Below are 22806 nucleotides of genomic sequence, written 5' to 3'. Positions count from 1 at the left end.
GGGCCTGGAACAATATATACCAAGCCGTGAAAGAAAATGGATGCCAACCAAGAATCTTATACCCAGCAAAACTTACCTTCAAATTTGACGATGAAATAAGATCCTTCCATGATAACAAAAGCTAAAGGAATTTACAAAAAGAAGCCAGCATTACAGAACATTCTCAGCAAATATTCCATGAGGAAGAGATGAAAAACAACGATGCAAATCAGCAACAGGAGGCGCTAGCCTAAAGGAATAGCCAAATAAAGGAGAAACCAAATCATGTCAAAAACAAATATGAGTCAATTGACTGGGAATACAAATCATATCACAATAATAACCCTGAATGTTAATGGCCTGAATTCATCAATCAAAAGACACAGACTGGCAGACTGGATTAAAAAGAAAAATCCAACAATATGCTGCCTGCAAGAGACTCACCTCATAGAAAGAGACACCCATAGACTAAAGGTGAAAGGATGGGGAAAAACATACCATGCACACGGACACAGCAAAAAGCTGGAGTATCCATCCTCATCTCAGATAATGTGGACTTCAAACCAAAACTAGTCAGAAGGGATAAAGAAGGACATTACATGCTGCTTAAGGGAAGCATAAATCAGCAAGACATAACAATCATAAATATCTATGCCCCGAACATTGGCTCATCCACGTACGTCAAACAAATCCTTCTCAATTCCAGAAATCAAATAGACCACAACACAATAATACTAGGGCGATTTTAACACACCTCTCTCACCACTGGATAGATCGTCCAAACAAAAATTGAATAAAGAAACTATAGATCTCAACAACACAATCAGCAATTTAGACTTAACGGACATATATAGAATATACCATCCAACAAAGAATGAATACACTTTCTTCTCAGCAGCACATGGATCCTTCTCTAAAATAGACCATATTTTATGCCACAAAGCTACTGTTAGCAAATACAAGAAGATAGAGATACTACCTTGTACTCTATCAGATCATAATGGATTGAAATTAGAAATAAATGACAGAATAAAAAACAGAAACTTCTCCAATAGCTGGAGACTAAATAATACACTATTATATGATGAATGGATAACAGAAGACATCAGGAGGGAAATAAAAAAATTCTTAGAAGTAAACGAGAACAAAGACACATCATATCAAAATCTCTGGGACACTATGAAAGCAGTACTTAGAGGAAGATTTATTTCATGGGGTGCATTCAAAAAAAGAAGTAGAAATCAACAAATAAACGAGTTAACACTACAGCTCAAAGCACTAGAAAAAGAAGAGCAGACCAATACCAAAAGTAGTAGAAGACAGGAAATAGTTAAAATCAGAGCCGAAATCAACGAAATCGAAACAAAAGAAACAATCGGAAAAATTAATAAAATAAATAGTTGGTTCTTTGAAAAAATAAATAAAATTGATAAACCCTTAGCCACACTAACAAAGAGAAAGAGGGAGAAAACTCAAATTACTAAAATTCAGAATGAACAAGGAAACATCACACAGACACGAATGAAATACAAAACATAATTAGAAGCTATTTCGAAAATCTATACTCCAACAAAACAGAAAACCTTGAAGACATCAACAAATTTCTAGAGACATATGAACTACCTAAACTGAACGAGGAGGACATACACAACTTAAATAAACCAATTTCAAGCAATGAAATAGAAGAGGTCATCAAAAGCCTACCAACAAAGAAAAGTCCAGGACCAGATGGGTTCTCAGCCGAGTTCTACAAAACCTTTAAAGAAGAGCTCATTCCAATACTCCTCAAACTATTCCATGAAATAGAAGAGGAGGGAACCCTACCAAACTCGTTCTATGAAGCCAATATCACCCTGATACCTAACCAGACAGAGACACATCAAGGAAAGAAAATTTCAGACCAATATCCTTAATGAACATCGACGCAAAAATTCTCAACAAAATTTTAGCAAATCGCATACAAATATATATTAAAAAGATAGTGCACCACGATCAAGTGGGTTTTATCCCAGGGATGCAAGGTTGGTTCAACATTCGGAAATCAATAAATGTCATTCACCATATCAACAGACTTAAAGTTAAGAATCACATGATTATTTCAATAGATGCAGAAAAAGCATTTGATAAAATACAGCATCCCTTCATGCTCAAAACACTAGAAAAAATTGGGGTAATGGGAACATTCCTAAACATTATAAAGGCAATCTACGCTAAGCCCATGGCTAATATCATTCTAAATGGTGAAAAACTGAAAGCGTTCCCCCTAAAAACTGGAACAAGGCAGAGATGCCCTCTTTCACCGCTTCTATTCAACATCGTCCTTGAGACTCTAGCCAGAGCAATCAGACAAACCAAAGAAATTAAAGGGATACGAATAGGAAAAGAAGAACTCAAACTATCCCTGTTCGCTGATGACATGATTATATATTTAGAGGAACCTGGAAATTCCACCAGAAAACTTTTAGAACTCATAAGTGAATTCAGTAAAGTAGCAGGTTACAAGATCAATGCTCATAAATCCAATGCATTTTTATACATAAGTGATGAATCTTCAGAAAGAGAAATTAGGAAAACTACCCCATTCACAATAGCATCGAAAAAAAATAAAATACTTGGGAATCAATCTCACAAAAGAGGTGAAAGACCTCTACAATGAGAACTACAGAACACTAAAGAAAGAAATTAAAGAAAACCTTAGAAGATGGAAAGATCTCCCATGTTCCTGGATAGGCAGAATTAATATCGTCAAAATGGCTATACTACCTAAAGTTCTATACAGATTCAATGCAATTCCAATTAAAATCCCAATGATGTACCTCGCAGAAATAGAGCAAGCAATTATGAAATTCATCTGGAAGAATAAAAAACCTAGAATAGCTAAAGCAATCCTCAGTAGAAAGAGCGAAGCAGGGGGTATTGCAATACCAGATCTTCAACTCTACTACAAAGCAATAGTAACAAAAACGGCATGGTATTGGTACCAAAATAGACAGGTAGATCAATGGTACAGAATAGAGGAAATGGACACAAACCCAAATAAATACAATTTTCTCATACTAGACAAAGGTTCCAACAATATGCAATGGAGAAAAGATAGCCTCTTCAACAAATGGTGCTGGGAAAACTGGAAAACTATATGCATAGAATGAAACTAAACCCCTATCTCTCACCCTACACAAAACTCAACTCAAAATGGATCAAGGACCTCGGAATCAGACCAGAGACCCTGCATCTTATAGAAGAAAAAGTAGGTCCAAATCTTCAACTTGTTGGCTCAGGATCAGATTTCCTTAACAGGACTCCCATAGCACAAGAAATAAAAGCAAGAATCAACAACTGGGATAGATTCAAACTTAAAAGCTTTCTCTCAGCAAAGGAAACTATCAGAAATGTGAAGAGAGAGCCTACAGAGTGGGAGAATATCTTTGCCAACCATACCTCAGATAGAGCGCTAATTTCCAGAATCTATAAAGAACTCAAAAAACTCTACACGAAGAATACAAATAATCCAATCAACAAATGGGCTAAGGAAATGAACAGACATTTCACAGAAGAAGATGTACAAGTAATCACCAGATATATGAAAAAATGTTCAACATCCCTAGTAATAAGGGAAATGCAAATCAAAACTACCCTAAGATTTCATCTCACCCCAATTAGAATGGCGATTATCAAGAATACAAGCAACAATAGGTGTTGGCGAGGATGTGGTGAAAAAGGAACACTCATACATTGCTGGTGGGGTTGCAAATTAGTGCAACCACTCTGGAAAGCAGTGTGGAGATTCCTCAGAAAGCTTGGAATGGAAACACCATTTGACCCAGCTATCCCACTCCTTGGCCTATACCCAAAGGACTTAAAATCAGCATACTACAGAGATACAGCCACATCAATGTTCATTGCTGCTCAATTCACCATAGCCAGATTGTGGAACCAACCTAGATGCCCTTCAGTTGATGAATGGATAAAGAAACTGTGGCATATTTATACAATGGAATATTACTCCGCAATGAAGAATGATAAAATTATGGCATTTGTAGGCAAATGGTCGAAATTGGAGAATATCATGCTAAGTGAGATAAGCCAATCTCAAAAAACTAAAGGACGAATGATCTCGCTGATAAGCGGATGAGGACATATAATGGGGGGTGGGAGGGGCTAGCATTAGGTTTAGGGTTAGGTTTAGAGTTAGGCTAAGGAGAGCAGTAAGAATGAAGGAAAGAAGGACTGTGTAGAGGGAAAAGAGGGGTGGGAGGGGTGGGAGGGGTGGGAGTGGTGGGGGGGAGGGGAAAAATATAATAAACATCATTACCCTATGTAAACGTAAAAAAAAAAAAACAAAAAACAAAAAAAAAAACAAAAAAAAACATTTATTACAAGCTTTAGTCCAGATTCCATCTCCCCACTCCACCCCCTGTGGTGGAGTTTCTTTCAAAAATTGGGAGTATGAGTGATAAAAAATAATTAGTATTCATTGAATAAGGTAGCTCTTACTTATGAGAAATTCCATGCCCACACAAATAGAATCTTTCAATTACTTTTAAAAATAACTAGAGATAGACACTAAAATCATAGACCAATTTTGACATATTAATTAAATATATATATGTACATATTCTCCCACATGAACATGATAATACATTTTTCTTTTTCCTTGAAATTCATATACAGTATGTATTGAAAAATATAATTTTATAAGTCAAATCTATTTCTAGAAATTATTTTTAGGATGCAATTTTAACTTGATAACTTTCAGAATCTTGTGATCTGTAAAAATCCTTTTGTATAGTTAAAATCATGTAAAAGCAAACTTGATGTGCTCACATGTGTTTTGTTTTAAAAAAACACCCTTTATGATTTCCTCCCTGATTTGACCAGTGCGTAGTGTATGTTAAAATACTATACTTTACTCCATTTAACATGTGTGACAAATGCATATTAATGAAAAATAAATCTGAATCTTTTAAACTCCAAGAAAATCAGATTTTAATGAAAAAATAACTTTTTATGAACAAAATCATAAAATTTTGAACAAAAAAATTCAAATATGAAAAACCTATTTTTAAAAATAAATTGTCAGTTTTCAATATGGGGTAGTGTGCTTAATGAATTAATATTAGAATTTTTGGTGTAGAGATATGATTTGAAAAGTGGTGTGAGATACTAGATGAAAAACTTCTAATATTCAGTGATGATTGTTGTGTTAATTAAATTGCATAATCAAGTAATGTCAAGGATTTAGAGATTATCATGCAGCTGCTTCAGAATGAGTATGGAAAAATGAATGAGGATTAGTTACTGTTTACTCCTTTTTAACTCCTTTAAAACTTACACATATTCAAGCTAGAGGTGGCAGGCAAGAGAGTAAGAAGAAATTATTGTAGGCTAACCCCTCTCTCTGCTTGGAAACTTCTTTATATCTGAATCCAATCTTCTCATTTCAGTGTGTTTGAATACCTTTTCTTTAGTGCAAATCTGTTATTCAACTAAATACTGCCATTGGCAATAACTTCTCAGTTTTATGCTTGAAAAATATGTTTATTTCAAGGCACTAGACCCTACTTCCCTCTTAAACCCCAAGAGGCCATCTGCATAAAATTCCTCTACATGTGTAGAATGCAACAAGACCACTGCATGGGATAATATTTGAATTTATTCATTTCTTTTTACTTGCTTTGACTGTTTAGAGTTATTTGGTTGTAGTTGTTCATGGTGGGATTAAGAGTGGAGATCTTTTTTAGCTAACATATTTTCTTTTAAATATGAAACTAATTTGTTCAGTTATTTACATACATGAAAACATTGATTACACTACACCTCACCATTCAAAAATTGAGCATCTTTGCTCCAAAACCTTTGTGTATATTTATAGAAAGGTAGACTGCAGTCAGTGTTGATGTATTTTCATTCTCATAATTTTTTCCCAAGAAGGGGTACCAGAATTTTATTGTAGACAAAGAACTTCTGTAAATAGAATCAGCCAAGTTTTTACGAAAGCATTTTTGCAGCTAGACTAGCCCTGCCTGATCTCTTACCCTATCTGTCCTACGTAATGCTATAATTCAATATATGGAAGATAGTTGTCATTCAGCACATGGATATCAAATTTTCCTAGGATATATTATCATTTTTCATTTCATATGGTAATATAAAATGTGATTTTGTGATAATGTCCTTTTTTAAGACACTTTTAGGGTACTTTTATTCTTACTGTTTGTATTGATGCTAGTAAACAACTAAACATTAGAAAACTGTATTTATGACACTATGTACAGTGTACTGTGGTAGCATCTGCTGACTGATTAAGCAAACCTTTGCCTAAACTTTAATTTGAAGTTAAGTGTAGAAGATATGTATATCTGATGGTTCTTTCTCTGTTTTCTTACAACGACTGGGCCTTCCTGCATCTTATAATGTGTTCAGCAAATACTTATACTACATGTAAAGGATTACTTGTAAATGCTGATTTTTTTTCAGTTCAATATAAAAAAAACTGAACTTGTCTTTAAAATCTATTTCTTTAACAAAATAATATCCATTTTCTGTTATAGGCTATTATGCATGTTAATATGATGAAACACAACAGAAATACTGATTTGTAATTAAGAAAGTATAAGTTTCAAAGTATAGAAAATATTATCAACTTTTTTTTGTAAATTTAAATCACACTCTAAATTTTGTTAACTATCCTTTCTGTATAATTTCATCTTTTCAAGATCCATTTGCCTTTGTTCTGAAATACTCTTAAAACATTTCAGTAAAGAGATATTTTATTGTGATGGTGCATTTTACCACCATTCTAAATTTTGAAATGTGAATCATGCAATTAATGCCTGGTGATTTTGAAATAAGAGAAAGGATTTTTGGTTTCTGCTCCAAAATATACAAAGTACTTAATAGTCATCACTCTTGTACTCACAACAATAACAACTGAACAAAGGAAAGTGAAGAAATGTTTTTATGACCTGTCAGATTACTAAGTTTACAGGGAAAACTAACACCCTAAAATAAGGAGAGGTAGGGATGCAGAGAATCATAGTCAATATCTGCTTACCTGGAGTAGAATTTGTGTGAATGCTAAATGATGGGAATATTTAGCTACAAATGTTGTTGAACTGTTGGAGGCTGAGTGTAGAATAGTTTAAGAGTGAGAAACTCCAGGGGGCACTATGTTTTGGAGAACAGATTTTGTGGATTTTAATACAGGAATCCCACCAGTTTCTCATAGCAAATAGCTAAGAAGATCCCCTGAAGTCTTTTATAGAGAAATACAAAACGTCAAACTAAAAAAGATTCCTTTCCTCATTTATTTATTTTCACCAAAATATTACAAAACATGCTAAATGGAAACAAAAGAAATAGTCCAAAGAGACAAAGTACACAGTAGAAAATCTACATGATTGTTATTTAGTCATGAGATTTTAGCTACAACATCAAAAGCACAATCCCTGGAAGAAAAATTTAACAAGTCAATCCTTATTAAATAAAAAAAAATAAATTAAAAAAAAGAGTCTGAGGAAGACACTATGAAGAGAATGAAAACATGACACATCTGATATCTGACATAATCTGTATACCATTCTTTCAAATCTACCATGAAGAAACAAAAAATTGAATTAAAAAAATAGAGCAGTAATGAAGATGCATAGGTGGTGAATAAATATAAGTATAACATTTCTCACTGGAAATGCAAATTAAAACAGCAATGAGAAACCACTACATACCTATCAGAATGAGAAAGTATAAAAAATAAACAACAAAAGGAAAACCCTATCATTCCATTATTGCTGAGGATGCATGCAACAGAATCTCTTGTTCCTGGCTAATTGGAAGGTGGAATGGTACAACCACTGGAAGTCTGCTTGGAAGTTTTTTGCAAAGGTAAATATAAGATTAATATATAATCCAGCAATCCTAGTTCTAGGCATCTTCCAACCTGATATGAAAAATTGCCTCCATAAAAACCAACATGTGACTCTTTATTGGAAACTAGGAAAAACAATATGTTCCTCACTTAGTGAATGATAAACATACTGTGACTGAATCAGTGCAAGGGGATATTACTCAGTACTGAAGAGAACTATCAAGTAATCAAAAAAAATGGGTGAATGTTAAAGGCATGTAACTAAATAGAAGATGCCAATATGAAAAGGACGCATGCTATATGATTGTAATTTTACAACATATTGGAAAAATCAAACTTAGAAACTATAGAAATACACCAACCCATCATCTTAGATTTCAGGGAAATGTGGAAACAAGTGAAACAGGTGAGGCACAAGGGATATTTTATAGTAATGAAATTATCTTTTAAAATTCTGTAATGATGAGTACATGTCACTATACATTTGTCAAAACATACAGAAATTTACCCACTGGGTAAGCGTTAATATATCCAAATTTTTAAAATATTGAAGTTCAATCCTGGAATAGATGCAAAACTGACTATGAGTACTACAAATTTATAAAACAATCTCACTGAGAAAGAGGTGGAAGAAAAAGGTATTAGCTTATATAATTTTGAAAGAATAGAGTCTACATAAACACTATGTATAACCACCTTGAGTTGTTACTGCTTTTCCATAAGAGCTCTAAACAATTAACTGAGTGGATAACTGATGGTGGGAATCTGAAACAAACGAAGTGTTGAAACTGGAGTTTAAAAATAACCAAAGTTGAGCTCACCTAGAGCAGAGGAGAGAGAGAGAATAAACTACAAATAATGGGAAGAATCAGTATCAATTCATGCATAGATTAACATAGATGATGAGTATTACATGTAAAAACGTTTATAACTGTGTGTATCTACATGGATACTAGCCACACATATATGTTCTTGTACTGTCAGTTAAGAGTGATAAAAAGTGTGGCTATAAAATGTCTGACCAGTATTCCTTAAAACTGTAAAGATTGTCAAAAACATGGAAGTGAAAAACTCAGGCAAGAGGAGCATAAAGAACATGAACATTTTAGATAATGTGATATCCATGATGCAATCTTAGAACAGGAATGGGATATTAGGTAGAAACTAAAAATTCTTAATAAATTATAGAACTTAGTTAACAATAATATATCAGTATAGTTTCTTTACGATACAAGTATAATATTTTAATAATAGGTAAATAGGTAGAAGGGTAAAAATGGATATTCTGTGGGTTTTTTTTTTTTACTATTTTTCTGGAAATTGAAAACTTTTCTAAGTATAAAATTTATTTTTACAAAACAGAATTCACCATCTGTTTAAATAAAATCATGAAAACATTTCTGTACTTTTAATACTATGATTTTTCTCTCTGCACATTTATGAAGAATTAAGCAATACACATGCTGTAAATTTCTACATGGTGGCTTTTGAATGTCAGCTGCCTTCCCTATTTTCTTCTTATGGCTAAATGCATTGTTCATTTACTTTTTTGAATTGCATAATTGATACTTAAGAACTCATTATTAATTATAATCTTTTGGAGAATTTTTACTGATTAGATTTTGAGTCTTTGCTAGTAAATTTGAATTTGGAATGACCGTGATAAAATTAAAACTTCCTTTAGGCTTATGGAAGTATTTAGAATAATGATTTGGTAGTATGTTATGGTTCAGATGCACAGTATTGAAGAACTGAAATTGTTTAAAGCCTAACTGCAGAGTTTATACTACAGATATCATCATCATCTTTTTATTTTCTTTCACACCTTTTGAAATTAGCTAGGTGACTTCAGATTTGACATAGTTCATTGAATTTCCTATGTTTCTCAAATTACATAGTGTACAAACTCCAATAGGTTCTCTGCTGTCCCTGGCACATCTATGTGTATAGCTTCTTAGGGATTAACTTTTCACATCTGTGAACTTCTGGATGATTTTCTAAAGACTGTATATTGTTCATAACACTTTGGATTTGGAACATATGCTAGAGATCCTGATGTGTTTTAATAATTTCTATGTCCCTTGTGTTTTTGCATGCATAGTTTCAAGGGATTGAATAAGACGTTCCTTAATACATGATGCTTCTTCACTAATGAATTGCAGGATTTGAACTTTCTCTGTTAAATAGATTATTGTCAGCTATCATTAGGAAGTAATTTTATTGTTTTATCAGATTTACAACTCCACAATATGTTTAGTGATTGCCAAATCTCTGTTTGAATTCTCACTTGCTTTCAGTTTATAGCTCTCTGTCATATCATGTTCTGCCCAGGGTACATTTTTTCCCCCTCTTTTGACTGAAGTTATGCTTTCCTACAGAATTGATTCTTAAGATCTTACAGGAATAGTTACTAATTTTTTTATTATTATCTGGAATCACTTAGAGTTATTTCACACAATTATTAAAAATTTTATGTGGTAGAATAATACTTTAGATGTTGATATTTCCAGGCTTTTTATATATTTAAAGGCATAGCATGGTATGATAAAATCTAAAAATGTTTTTTTCTAGGTCCTTTGAGTGTGACTTTGGACAAGACAACAAGCCAGTAAATAAATAAAGGGGGTTGATGTTCCTATATCTAAGTTTCTTTCACAAACTTAATTTTCATAATTTCAAAATACCCCCAAAAGGTATCACATATTCTGTATTTCATTGGAAACTGGCAGCATAAAAAAAATTGAATAGTACTATAAATTGGTGTCCAGAGTCCCACACAGTAGTTTGGCTATAGGAAATAATAGATGGTTTTCATAGTTCTCACTCAGCTTTCTCATCAATCTAAGGATAGCCAATAAGAGTATTAGTATATGGTTGTTATTTTTATTTTTTATTTTTCGTTCTTTTGCTCCCTATAGTGAACTAAAACCTCTGTATTTATTCCTAAGAGCTTGCTTTCTGAATAATAATGAGAACTTATTCCAAGTATATCCTTTGGCCTAGATCAGGGTTTTGATACCTTTTTATTTGAAACTGCATTATTTTACACATATTATTTGTCATTTTATAAACTCCAGTTTCATAGATATGTACTTTTTAACTTTACCAATTGGCTCAAATATTGTTTTGATCCATGAAAAAAACATGGATCATGTAAATATTGAATTTTTAAGGTGTCCATCGAGAAATACAGTGTTTACCATAAGTTTGATGACATATTTTCTGTATTCACAACTTTAGGATTAAAAACATTTTTTGCTTTAGTATCTGACAACTGTTGTTAAAGTTCATATCTAACATAAGCCTTACTGATATAGTTAGGAGTATTAGGTGATAATTATGGATATTAGACTGCTTGTTCCTCAATTTTCTATATGCATTTATTTTAATTGGGATACATATAAACATATCTACTATTCTATGGATATATCTATATATTTTTAATGTACTGCTTTAACAGTTTATGTTATCTACAAAGGGAGAATCCTTTCAGCAATGGTGTTCAAGTGGTCTCTTAAATTGTGTTTACATACCTCATAAGCTACTCGACATTAATTAGAAAACGTGTTTAAATAGTTTAGGAATTTTTTAAATGATACTTGCTAAGAGAATGGTTTATTATTTATAAAAAAATGAAGTTTTTTGAATCACATGTTGGTTCTAATGAGATTAGTTTTAAATTCTTCTCCAATTATTTATAAGTACTCTATTTTCATGGAAATCAGAAATAATACATGAATAGATAAGCAAGACTGAAGTGCTTATCTTTTGGGTTTGAATATAAAAGATAAATAAGAAATTCATTTACCTTGGAAGAGCAAAGCAGTTTGCTAATCCTTTTTGCACATTTTAAAATTTAGTGTTCACCTCGTCGAAATAGCAAAATAACTCACATGCCTTTTCCCTTATTCTGGTTGTACTTATGAAATTTATATTATTGGATCTCTTGAAGAGGTCTCTGAAGTATTAATAATTCAGTTTTCTTGAACACAACAAATATTTGCATTTATGCTCTTTGGTTTGCTTTATGATGTATAACATGAAATGTTGCAGATTTGTTTTGTAATTATGAAGAATATTTCATTTCTACTGTGGCTAAAAAGAAACTTCAATATGTGTAGTTTACTTGGTATAATTACTTCGAATTTATAAATGAATAGTAAAATTTTACTTTTATGAAATAACTCACTGAAATTTCTTTTATTTGTACCTTTGACTATTATGAGCAATGCGACTATGAAGATAGGTGCACAAATATCTCTTTGAATCTCTTTCAATTTTTTTTTTTTTTTTTTTTGTACTGCAGATTGAATCCAGGGACACTTAACCACTGAGCCACATCCCCAGAACTTTTTCAAATTTCATTTTGAGACAGGTTCTCTCTGAGTTGCTTAGGTCCTCACTAAGTTGCTGAGGCTGGCTTTGAACTCAGGATCCTCCTGCCTCAACCTCCCAAGTCTCTAGGATTCACAGACATGCACCATCATGCCTGGCTTCCTTTTGGTTCTTTTGGGGATATAACCAACAGTGAAATTTCTGGATTATTTGATAATTATATTTCAAATATTTTGAGAAACCACCATTCAGTTTTAAGTAGGAGGTACACCATCTTGTATTTCCACCCGTGGTGAAAAAGTCTATTTTCTCAACATCATAGTCAACATTTGTCACATTTTGTTCTTCTGGCAGTACCCATCCTTAATGGTGTGAAACAGTATCTTGTGATTTAATTTTCATTTATCTAATGATTAAAGATGATCAGCATCTTTTCATGAGCTTATTAGCCATTTGCATATCTTCTCCAGAGAAACATCTATTCAAATCTTTTGTTCATTTCTTGATCTGGTTATTTATTTTCTTGTTCTTGGTATTATGAGTTTGTAGTAGTTCTTTATTCTAGATATTAAACCCTTATCAGATACCTAATTTGCAAATATTTTCTATAATTCCATAAGTTGTCTTTTTGCCCTTTTGACTGAGTCATTTTACAAACAGAAGTTTTAAATTTTAATGTATTCTAGTTTATCTGGTGTTTGTTTACTTATATTGATTTTAGTGTTATATTCAATAAATCATTGTCAAATATAAAGTCATGAAGCTATTCTCATATGTTTTCTTCTAAGAATTTTCTAGTTCTCATGCTTACATTCTAGTCTTAGTCCATGTTGAGCTAATTTTTATATATGGTATAAGGTGATTGTCCAACTTCATTCTCATGTATGCAGATATCCAGTTCTCCCAACATAATTTTTAAAAAGACTGTCCTTTCCCCCATTGAATGATCTTGGTATCCTTGGTGATGATCATTTGACCATATAGTAAAGGCTTATTTATGGGTTTTTTATTCTATTACATTGGATTAAATATTTGTCTTTATACCAGAATCACACCATTGGATTACTATACATTGTAAAAGTTTTGAAATCAGGAAATGAGAGGCCTCCAATATTCTTTATCAAGATTGTTTTGGTTTTTTGAGCTGTCTTAAAAGTCCAAATAAATTTTAAGGTAGAGTTTTGTATTTCTGCAGAAAAGTCAAAAAACATGCCGTTGCTATTTTGATCTGCAAATTGAATTAGCAGATCTCTTTGGTTAGTGTTGGCATCTTAGTAACATTAAGTCATCCAATCTACATGTACAGTATGTGTTTCTGATTATTTGTGTTATCTTTATTTCAGTAATATTTTATAGTTTTTGGTGTACAAAAGGTTAATTATATACCTAAATTTAGCATAAGTATATATATATGTCTCTTCAAACAATGTTGCTAGTTTATTCTACATGCATTTCTTCTTATTAAGCTTGCCATACATATTACCTGTCTTCTAGATCTATGTCAGTTTTATTTACGAACAAGATGCTTATCTATGTTTATTTATTTATTAATTTTGCCATGTTGAAATCATCTTCATGTTGTAAGGTCAGCCACCTTAATATATTTTTAAGAGGAAAATAAATCATTTAACATTAAACATTTATGAATGATGAGTTTCTGAGTTTTTTCTATAAGTCAAATTTTTCTACTGCTCAAGTTATTTGAAAATAAATCTAAGAGGAAAGACATTTTAAAAATAAATCATACAAATGACAAATCTTTTTGATTATTCCTATTAAAATTAATTTTGAGTAATGAAATTGATTTTACTATGTATTTAAATTTTCAATATTTTAGCTGCCATTGTAATTTGGAAAAGTATTTTATGATATAGTTTGCAGACATTTCAAGTATAACAAGAAAAATTACAAATTTATTTTCTGTGTTGAATTATATTACAACTATTTAATGCAAATGAATTAAACCACTTCACAACTCAGATCTTTGATCAAGTTAATTAAGCAGAATATAAAATTAGAATGTCCATTAATTGGAAATATTTCTAGGGTATTTCTCTAAAAGTTAACAAGATAGATTTAAGTTCTTTCATGTAGAAATGAAACAAGGATGGAGAATAAATGGAGGAAGAGTAGAAGACAATTCTGTAAATGGCAAGGTCAAGAAAAAATAGAAGAAAAATAGAAAAATATCAATGACAGCAGTAGAAAAAAGCATAGCTGATAAGAGAATAAAAAATCCACAATAAGCTCAAAAGATGCAGATATACACAAACCTATGGAAAATAAAAAGAAGGAATAAGTTGTGGAGAAAAAGAGGAAAGAGAAGGAAGAGAGAATGTAGGAAAGGGGAAGGGAAAAAGTAATCCAAAAGGGAAAATATATTTTACTTGACCATTAATGGACTTCTTTGGGTATCACCAAACCATCACATTACAGATGAACATTGATTTTTTTCAAAAAGGAAACAACAACTAACAAACGTCTCCCTAGATGTGAAGGATTTCTTCAGTCACATAGTTCTGGTGAAAAACTCTAGGTAGAAAGGGCAGTATGTACAGACATTTTAGAGGATAATTCAATATTGTTTTCCTTTGGATGCTATGTGTTAAGAATAAGGTATTAGGTGAAAAAGGTAGAGTCAGATCTGGCATATGATTTTTCGGATTTGGGACATTTAAGGATTCCAGGCAATGACAAAGAAATAATTATTTTTTTGTTTCTTGTAAATGAAGTGACATTATTATGTACAGTTTAGAAAAAGAACTGGCAGCAATATAGGAAGAATTAATAAATGACTGAAAACAGGTCAGATGGAAAATTTTTGCAATTACATAGGTAAGAGTTGATGAAAACTGGAAATAATGTCATGAAAGTTGGGAAATGTGAGAGAGATATAAATTTATATAATAAATAGATGATGAATTGGGTGTTAGAATAAAGAACCAGGACAAATATATGACTACAAGTTGTCTGGCTTGGCTAACCAGGTATGCAATAATGCTTTTTACCTAAAGAGTAGGACGTGAAGATTTATCTTTCTAAAATGCATTTCTCTTTTCTATTTAAAGCTATCAATGGTTCAAAGATAGACTCCAAACTAATCAATAAAGTGCAAGAGACTCATCATCTCTCCAAACTCATCTCTTTTCATGTCCTTCATTTCTAAAGAAGGAGTGTGTACCCCGTTTTCTGCCATAGTTACCTATTCTGTTAAAGTACACAGTACAGGTGAGCATACACTCCATCAACTGCCAGTTTTTAGATACACTTTTATTGTCTTCATTTGCTTTGTATATTGTAAACACTGAACACTGCATATCTTAGAAATGGAAACTGGGGCTGATCAATTGCTTTTCTTTTCCTTTCCTTTTCTTCCCTCTCTCCCCTCTCTCTGGTAAATAACAGTGGCTCTCAACTGGAATAGTGATGCTGATTCTTTCCAGTTCCCTTAAGTTTCTTTGTCAGAAGCAGCTACCTACAGTGATGCCATTTCTGAAAAGGGAAAGATTTGGAAAAATCTTGCGATGGTGCTTCACTTTGATTCTTCTATTTCTTCTCTCTTCTACCTCTGTGAGTGAAACTATACCTATAGCTGCAGGGTGGATGGAGAAAAAGGGAAATTTTGCTTTACATAGTAAGAGATGATGAAAACTTGAAATAATGTCACAGAGGTGATTATTTTATGTTTGCTTCCCAAAGCACATGTAAACCCCATTTTTGTCATGGAAGCAACAATTTGCTTAAATGTCAAATAATCAGACATACAACCATGGAGACTTCCATGTGAAAAGTTATGGCAAGTATGAGATTGTTTTTCATATTAAGCAGTTACTTTTAACAAGCAGTGATACATATATATATTCTCATGGGTTATGATGCTTTTGAGTGTCGATTATGTAAAACTAATTTTATACAACAAATCCAAGTAAAGATATGGATCTGAATATTTGATAATTTTTAGTGTTTACTGTGGTGCCAATATACCAAATATAATGTACATATATTTATTTTTCTCAAATCTAGAATTTTATTAAAATTATAAAAGAATTGCCTAAATTATTGAGTAAAACTTTCATCTTGGAATATATCACTCTTCTGCAAGTAACAGAATTCAATAAGACTTGTTTTTATTTAGAAGATAAATACTTCACAAACTTTGGTGTTATTTGGAACATCTTATTTTCTTAAGGAGGATATTGAGTGAATATTTACGTGTTCATTTATCAGAATTAGATAGTACACTTTTTTGTTGTGAAATAACTTTTGTAATTTTCCTGACATTTAAAATGATGTACTTTCATATAGAACTGTAATAACATAAGTGATTGTTAATAAAAATGCAACCATTCATAGTAAGAATACTGCAATTTAAATCAAAACCTTCTGCATGGTATAAAATATAGCAATATGTCTTTTGGATCCAAAATGGAAATTCCTGATGCATAAATGATCACTAAAACTACAAAAAGTGATATGATTTAATTTAACAAAAAACTTGGAATGTTTCTCAGATAGAACTGTACATAGCCTGATAGTATAGATTCTAGACTGTAGTTTGATAGAAAGCAATAGTGAAAATAAATTTCATGCCAGCAGACACTTTAAAAACTAGATTTAGCAGCAGTCACATTAGCTTAGATAATGGGAGAATTTTTCTTCATTGAAAATGCTCTCTGTCGCTTAAGAAGAACTTACTGAGGCAGCCTGCCATCTAGCTTTTTCACAGAAAAACAGGCTTGCAGACTGCAGATGAGAGTCTGGAGCAGAGACAATTTTAACTTAGCCATTCCTAATTTATCTCAAGCGTTTTCAATTCATCTTCACTGCTCTATGCACACAGGAACACCAGATTGCCATCCCTGGGGAACAGAATGCAACCCGGGATCTAGAGAGCTGTCACATTCCAAGAAATATTTAAATTGTGCTGATTTTCTTCTGGAGAACTGAGCCCAGGGAATGAAACTCTCCATCAAGTCATAGCTTTGCGGGCAATAGATCAGAGGATATTGCCAGTTTTCTAATGGATTATTGTTATCGGGCAGGTTTTCTCTGAAGGTACGTAGTTATTTTCTCAATTCATTACCCTCTCCTATTTATCAGGTAATAGTCTAATGAGCTAGGGATCCAAACCTATAAAAAGAGAAAGATGTTAAGTAGTCGGTATTGAATGAAGAATGACATTTTATTACTGCATGCTTGTAGGTGAAATAATCTGATTCCTTTACTAAAGATGAGTAGGATATAGTTCAAATTGCCTTGTCAGCAAAAACAGGCAAAACCAAAACAAAACCGTGCTGCAGGCTGCATTATCATAAGTTCATATTAATTCTCTGAGGGATTTTCTTTTTGCAGCTGCAACATATAATGAAGGGAAATACATACTTTGGAAACTCAAGTATATGTATTTTTGAATAATCATAATATTCTATCCGTGTTTTCACAAATACAAACTTTGTCTCAAATGCTATTAATTTGGTTGTCATTGATGTTGATCATATATAGAAACATGAATTAATGTTTAATTTAGAGAAACTCCAGAAGTCTTCTTGAGAATACTATATTGCTTTACTTTGTTTTATAGACCTTATTTTTGAACTTTCAAGAATTTTATTAAAATGAATCAGTACAGTGTTCATTTATTGTTATAAAAATTTGCTATTTAACTTTGTTCTGTTAAGTAAAAATGTTAATATAGTCTATAGAAAGGTATAAACTGTTTAGCAAAGTAAAATATTAAAATCTGGCAAACTTCTGAACAGTAACTGAACCAATGAAAAGGAAGAAAGTTCTCTCCTGAAATGAAATTTAGCTTATTATACCCGTGATCTATTGTAACAGGAATGGTGATCTCTGTCTTTTTTCCTAAAAGTTGAAGGTGTATGTGTATATGTGGACATGGTGTTCTGTATCAGTGAGTGAATACAGGTGTGGGGTAGAAAGAAAGCACGGAATCATCACAGATAATTTTTATAAAATTCCCTTTTTGTAAAATAATGAAGAAATACTTAAAAATATGGTCCTAGGACTTTTGATGCATTTTAATGTTTTATTTCTGTGTGAATAGGCTTAGTGAGATATACCCTGTTGATATTTTTGTGTTAAAAGTGGCTATTAGAATGGATAGGATAGCAGGTAGATTTGACCTGGAGACTGGTGAACCTGCTGCTGTATTTGGACTGGAACACAGAGTTAGTGAACCCATCAGTGGGTTAATCACAGGCTCGAGAGAGGAAATCGTGGCTGAGCTTTGCAAAAGCACTTGTTAAATGTGATCTAATTTCCTTGGAGCATTGGAGAAAGTATTAGAAGAATAAAGGCGACAGAGAAGAAAGATCAAGTCACCCAAATAGTAACTTTCAGTGCTTCTTCCCCTATCCTTAGAAGGATTGTCAAAGGCAAGCATGGGAAAGAGGAAAGAGAATAGAGTCCTCAGAGTACTTCTAAGTACTTTTTTCATGAGCCATATAGAAATTGGAGAACAGGGACTTAAATTAAGGTTTCCCTATGGATTCCTCCATTTGGCAAGCTTATTCTCTTCTTGGTGGATTCTTTTCTGTCCACTCATTTAAAAACAAACAAGCAAACAAAAACGGTAAGATTGCCCCTAGCCTGGTTTGTCCCCCAATAACTTGCTGCTCTCATTTAAACCTACACAAGTCTACTCTCTGAAAGTGCACGCACTCCTAGGTGTTTCTGTCTTACAGTGCAATGACTTATGAATGCCAAAGTATAAAGTGGTTTAGCATTTTCTTTTTTTAAATTATAACTGGTTCTTCTAAAAATTCTCAGGATATACGCAAAAGGAGGTAGAAGTAGTGGTAAAAAAGAAGCAATTTCAGAGAACATATTTTATGTTCTTTTAAAATAAAATAGTACCAATGGACAATGGAATGTACTCATTTTATGTGTGACCATGGGAAAGATATAATATCAGCTTAATAATATATCTTTATCTTTTGAATGTGAGAAGAATAGAACAAATATGAAAATCAGGAAGAACAGCTTTATTTGTCAAATTGCTCTAATTTTTTTTTTTATCACTCTGACCTCCTATTAACCTTTTCTACAATAATCATGTTAGTGTCTCCTCCCTCCGCCTAGGTTTCATTCTCAAACTCTGCCATTGAAATCTGCTCAGCTTCCAGTCCTAGTACTAAAACTTGTTTTACTTCATCTTATGGTGAACTCATTGCAAAATATATTACCATAATTTCATTTTATTATTTGCTACTAAATAACATTTATTGAGTGCCCATGATGTTTGTTGCTTCCAAGCAACATGTAGGAAGAAAACATGTAATCATATTCTCTCCTAAATCAGCCAGTTTATTAATACTACAGGACCTCTAATTGGTACACTAAAAGGAAGAAATTAAGACTGGCTCTTTAGTGACTTCTTATGTGCATATAGCACACAAAATGTATCATCAATGATTCATTTGTCATTGCATTCTTATGTGCATATAGCACACAAAATGTGTCAGTCAATGACTTATCCATCTTTACTAAGGATTCCAAAGAGAACATTAAGTTGTTTTCACATTCTCTCTCAGCCTTTGAATATGTCAAAATGTCATAGTAGACAGAACACTGGATTGACGATAAGGAAAATTAAATTTATATAGGTTAAGTAAGATTGTCAAAATTAATGATCTGTACATACCTTTGTCCCATCATCTGTACAATGGCAATGTGGTACCTATCTTTTAGACTCTTGTGGCTAATAGAGATCACATACATTAACTGTCAAAGAGTTAATGCACATTACATGTTTGATACATGGTACCTACCTTTTGAATGTATTTTCTCATAGTGTTTTATATAAGGATATTCCAGTTGAATCTACTTTGACTCTTACATTTCTTCAGTGATGCCTGTTGTGTGTGTTGGTTTGTCTGTACACATATGTAGTATAATAGATCTATTTATTTAGCAGTTTTAGAAATGAAAATAATATATGGGACATATATTTATTATTTGGTACTACAGTACCTGCAGGTACACTAAAGCATTACCCATGTACAGATAGAATTTGAAGTCAATTATTTTGAAAAATTAGTCAGCATATTCTTTATGACCATCAAATAGTCAAATTATTAATCATAATGTACCAGGGAAAGCAGACAGAAAGAACTATTTTTGATTTTATTCTTATCCATTCTGCTAAAGGATATGGAAATAGAAGACAAGACAATAAATCCTCTTGCTCATTATACTATACCCTTTGCCCCTTCCATTCGTGTTTTATTTTGTTACAGTGGCTTGTCTAGTGAGATGGCCTCAAATTTCTGAGTAGTTCAAGCATACAAATCTACCCCTCAAGGAACAATGCAAATATATGAAAAGTTTTATTAAAATAAAAGACAGCTTCTGCTTTGAAAACCTGCTAAACATTTTTTTAATGAGAGTGAAACTGTCAAAGGTGAATGTTAAATTCAGCCAGATGTTGACCTTAACTGTGAATTTAAATCTTTATAAAAATAGTATCCAGGCTAGAAACTGCTTTCACTGGGTCTCAAGGTTATTGAAAAATTCTGTGTCTGAATTTCTTAGATGTATTTCATATTATGGTAAGAATATAAAGAAAAACTAATTTTTTTTATATGCCAAGGTAAATTCAGCAAAACACTTGTTTGCCTTATACTTCTTTGTGTTGGAATTTTGTACTTGGAACCACCAAGTAATTATTTTGAAGGTCCATTGAAGGAAAGTACATATCATATTCTAGCTAGATCAAAACTTAAAATAAAAGCAAGACATAAAAGCAAGAGCCTGCTGACAAACCACTCTAGTTTGTTTTTTACTTTTGTTTTCAGCTAGAGCTGTTGCCAGAGTCAAACCTGTCTTAAACCTGAAAGCACTTAACTATTCAGTAATGAAAAAATAATTTAGCTTCCTGATTCCTTTTTCAAAAAGATTCTTGATTTCTTATTTTATTGCTTTTTGATTCTTGACTTTGGATATTTTGATCAACTGCTTAGGACATTATAACCTGTTATAAATTCAATTCAGTTTCCTAATCTGTAAAAGTGTTTGTGTGTATATGGGGGTAGTAGGTAATGATGATATTCATGTGGTAGCATGGTACTGAAGACAAAATAGTTAGATATTATTATAAGGGTCTTCTTCATAGTGGCATTAAAATTTCTTCTATCATAACAATGGCAATCCCAGGCCTACTCATGATGTTGAGTTTTCTGTTATTCACATTGATTTTCAGACTTCTTTGGGGGTTCAAATTTGTGCTAACCTACTTGTTTCTTTAGCCTATAGCTAACTCCAGGTAAATATTCTCATCTGTTAAACCCTGCTCCATTAATCCAAACAGAGATTAACAGTTTACTTGGTCACTAATATTTCAAGGTGATTTTCCCTCATCAAAATTTTTTTGGTCTCTTTTAAATTTTAAGATCTGAAAGCAACCTAGGTGTCCATAAAATTATTAGTGGATGAAGAAACTATAATACACACACACACACATACACACACACACACACACACACACACATACACACACATATACACATAATGGAATGCTATTCAGTCTTAAGAGAAAAAAAAGACATTCTGCTATTGAAGACAAAAAGGATAAACTTGGAGACTATTCTGCTAAGTGACATAAGCCAAGCAAATTCTCAATGGGAAAACAAGTCTCTCAGCTAAGTGATTCTATCAATTTGCATATAATGGCCAACAAACAGTAAAAGAGGCACAAAGTAAATGCTGGTTTTCTTGCAGGTATACTGCCTCTTGCGTCTATAACACAGTTTGGTAACTACTATAAAAGCCAGACAGTATATATTATGGGCTGAATTATGACTCCTAAATCTATATGTTGAAGCCCTAATTTCCAGTGTTTCAAAATGTGTTTACATTTGGAGGGAAGATCCTTAAAGAGGCAATTCAGTGAAAATGAGATCATTAGGGAAGACTGGAATCCAGAAGAGGGAATTAGGACAGACAGACACACAGGCAGGACCATGGGAACGGTAGGGAGAGGATGGCCATCTATAGGCCAAGGAGAGTGGTCTCAGAAAATAATCACACTTGATCACTTGATTTTGGATTTCTAGCCTCCAAAATTACGAGAAAATAATTGTCTGATATTTCAGCCACCCAGTCTATGGTACTTTGTCCTGGCAGTTCTAGCAAAGTAATAAAGTAAACTACATTAAGATATTTGCCCCAACCCCAGTTCTTCCTTCTTTTTTTTACTTTTTACTTTGAAAATGTAAAAATTGTTCTTGTTCACACGTTAAAAATTTTAGAAACACTCTTAGGTCAGATTTGGCCCAACTGGTTACTTCTCAAAAGGCATCCCAAAACCTTCCAAAGTTGAACCTAAAGTCCTAAATTTCATTTAATTTGTACAAGATAATCTACCTTACAGATGGCAGCACGGATTTTGAGACCCAAATACAGAACTTGATCTGTTACTTCTAGAGAAACCCCTCCAGATACCTAAATATGATGTGAATATCTATGAGGGTATTTTAACTTCACTGCTAATGGACACTTAAAGTTTCAATGTTAAAATGGCATGTGAGAAAAATTTATAACACAACAGCAGTTTGCGCTTACTGAGTACATTCTATGCAATAAAGAACATTCAAAGCTCTTAACATGTG

Source organism: Sciurus carolinensis, chromosome 4, assembly GCF_902686445.1.
Source record: "Sciurus carolinensis chromosome 4, mSciCar1.2, whole genome shotgun sequence".
Taxonomy (NCBI): Eukaryota; Metazoa; Chordata; class Mammalia; order Rodentia; family Sciuridae; genus Sciurus; species Sciurus carolinensis.
This window is presented reverse-complemented; position numbering follows the sequence as displayed.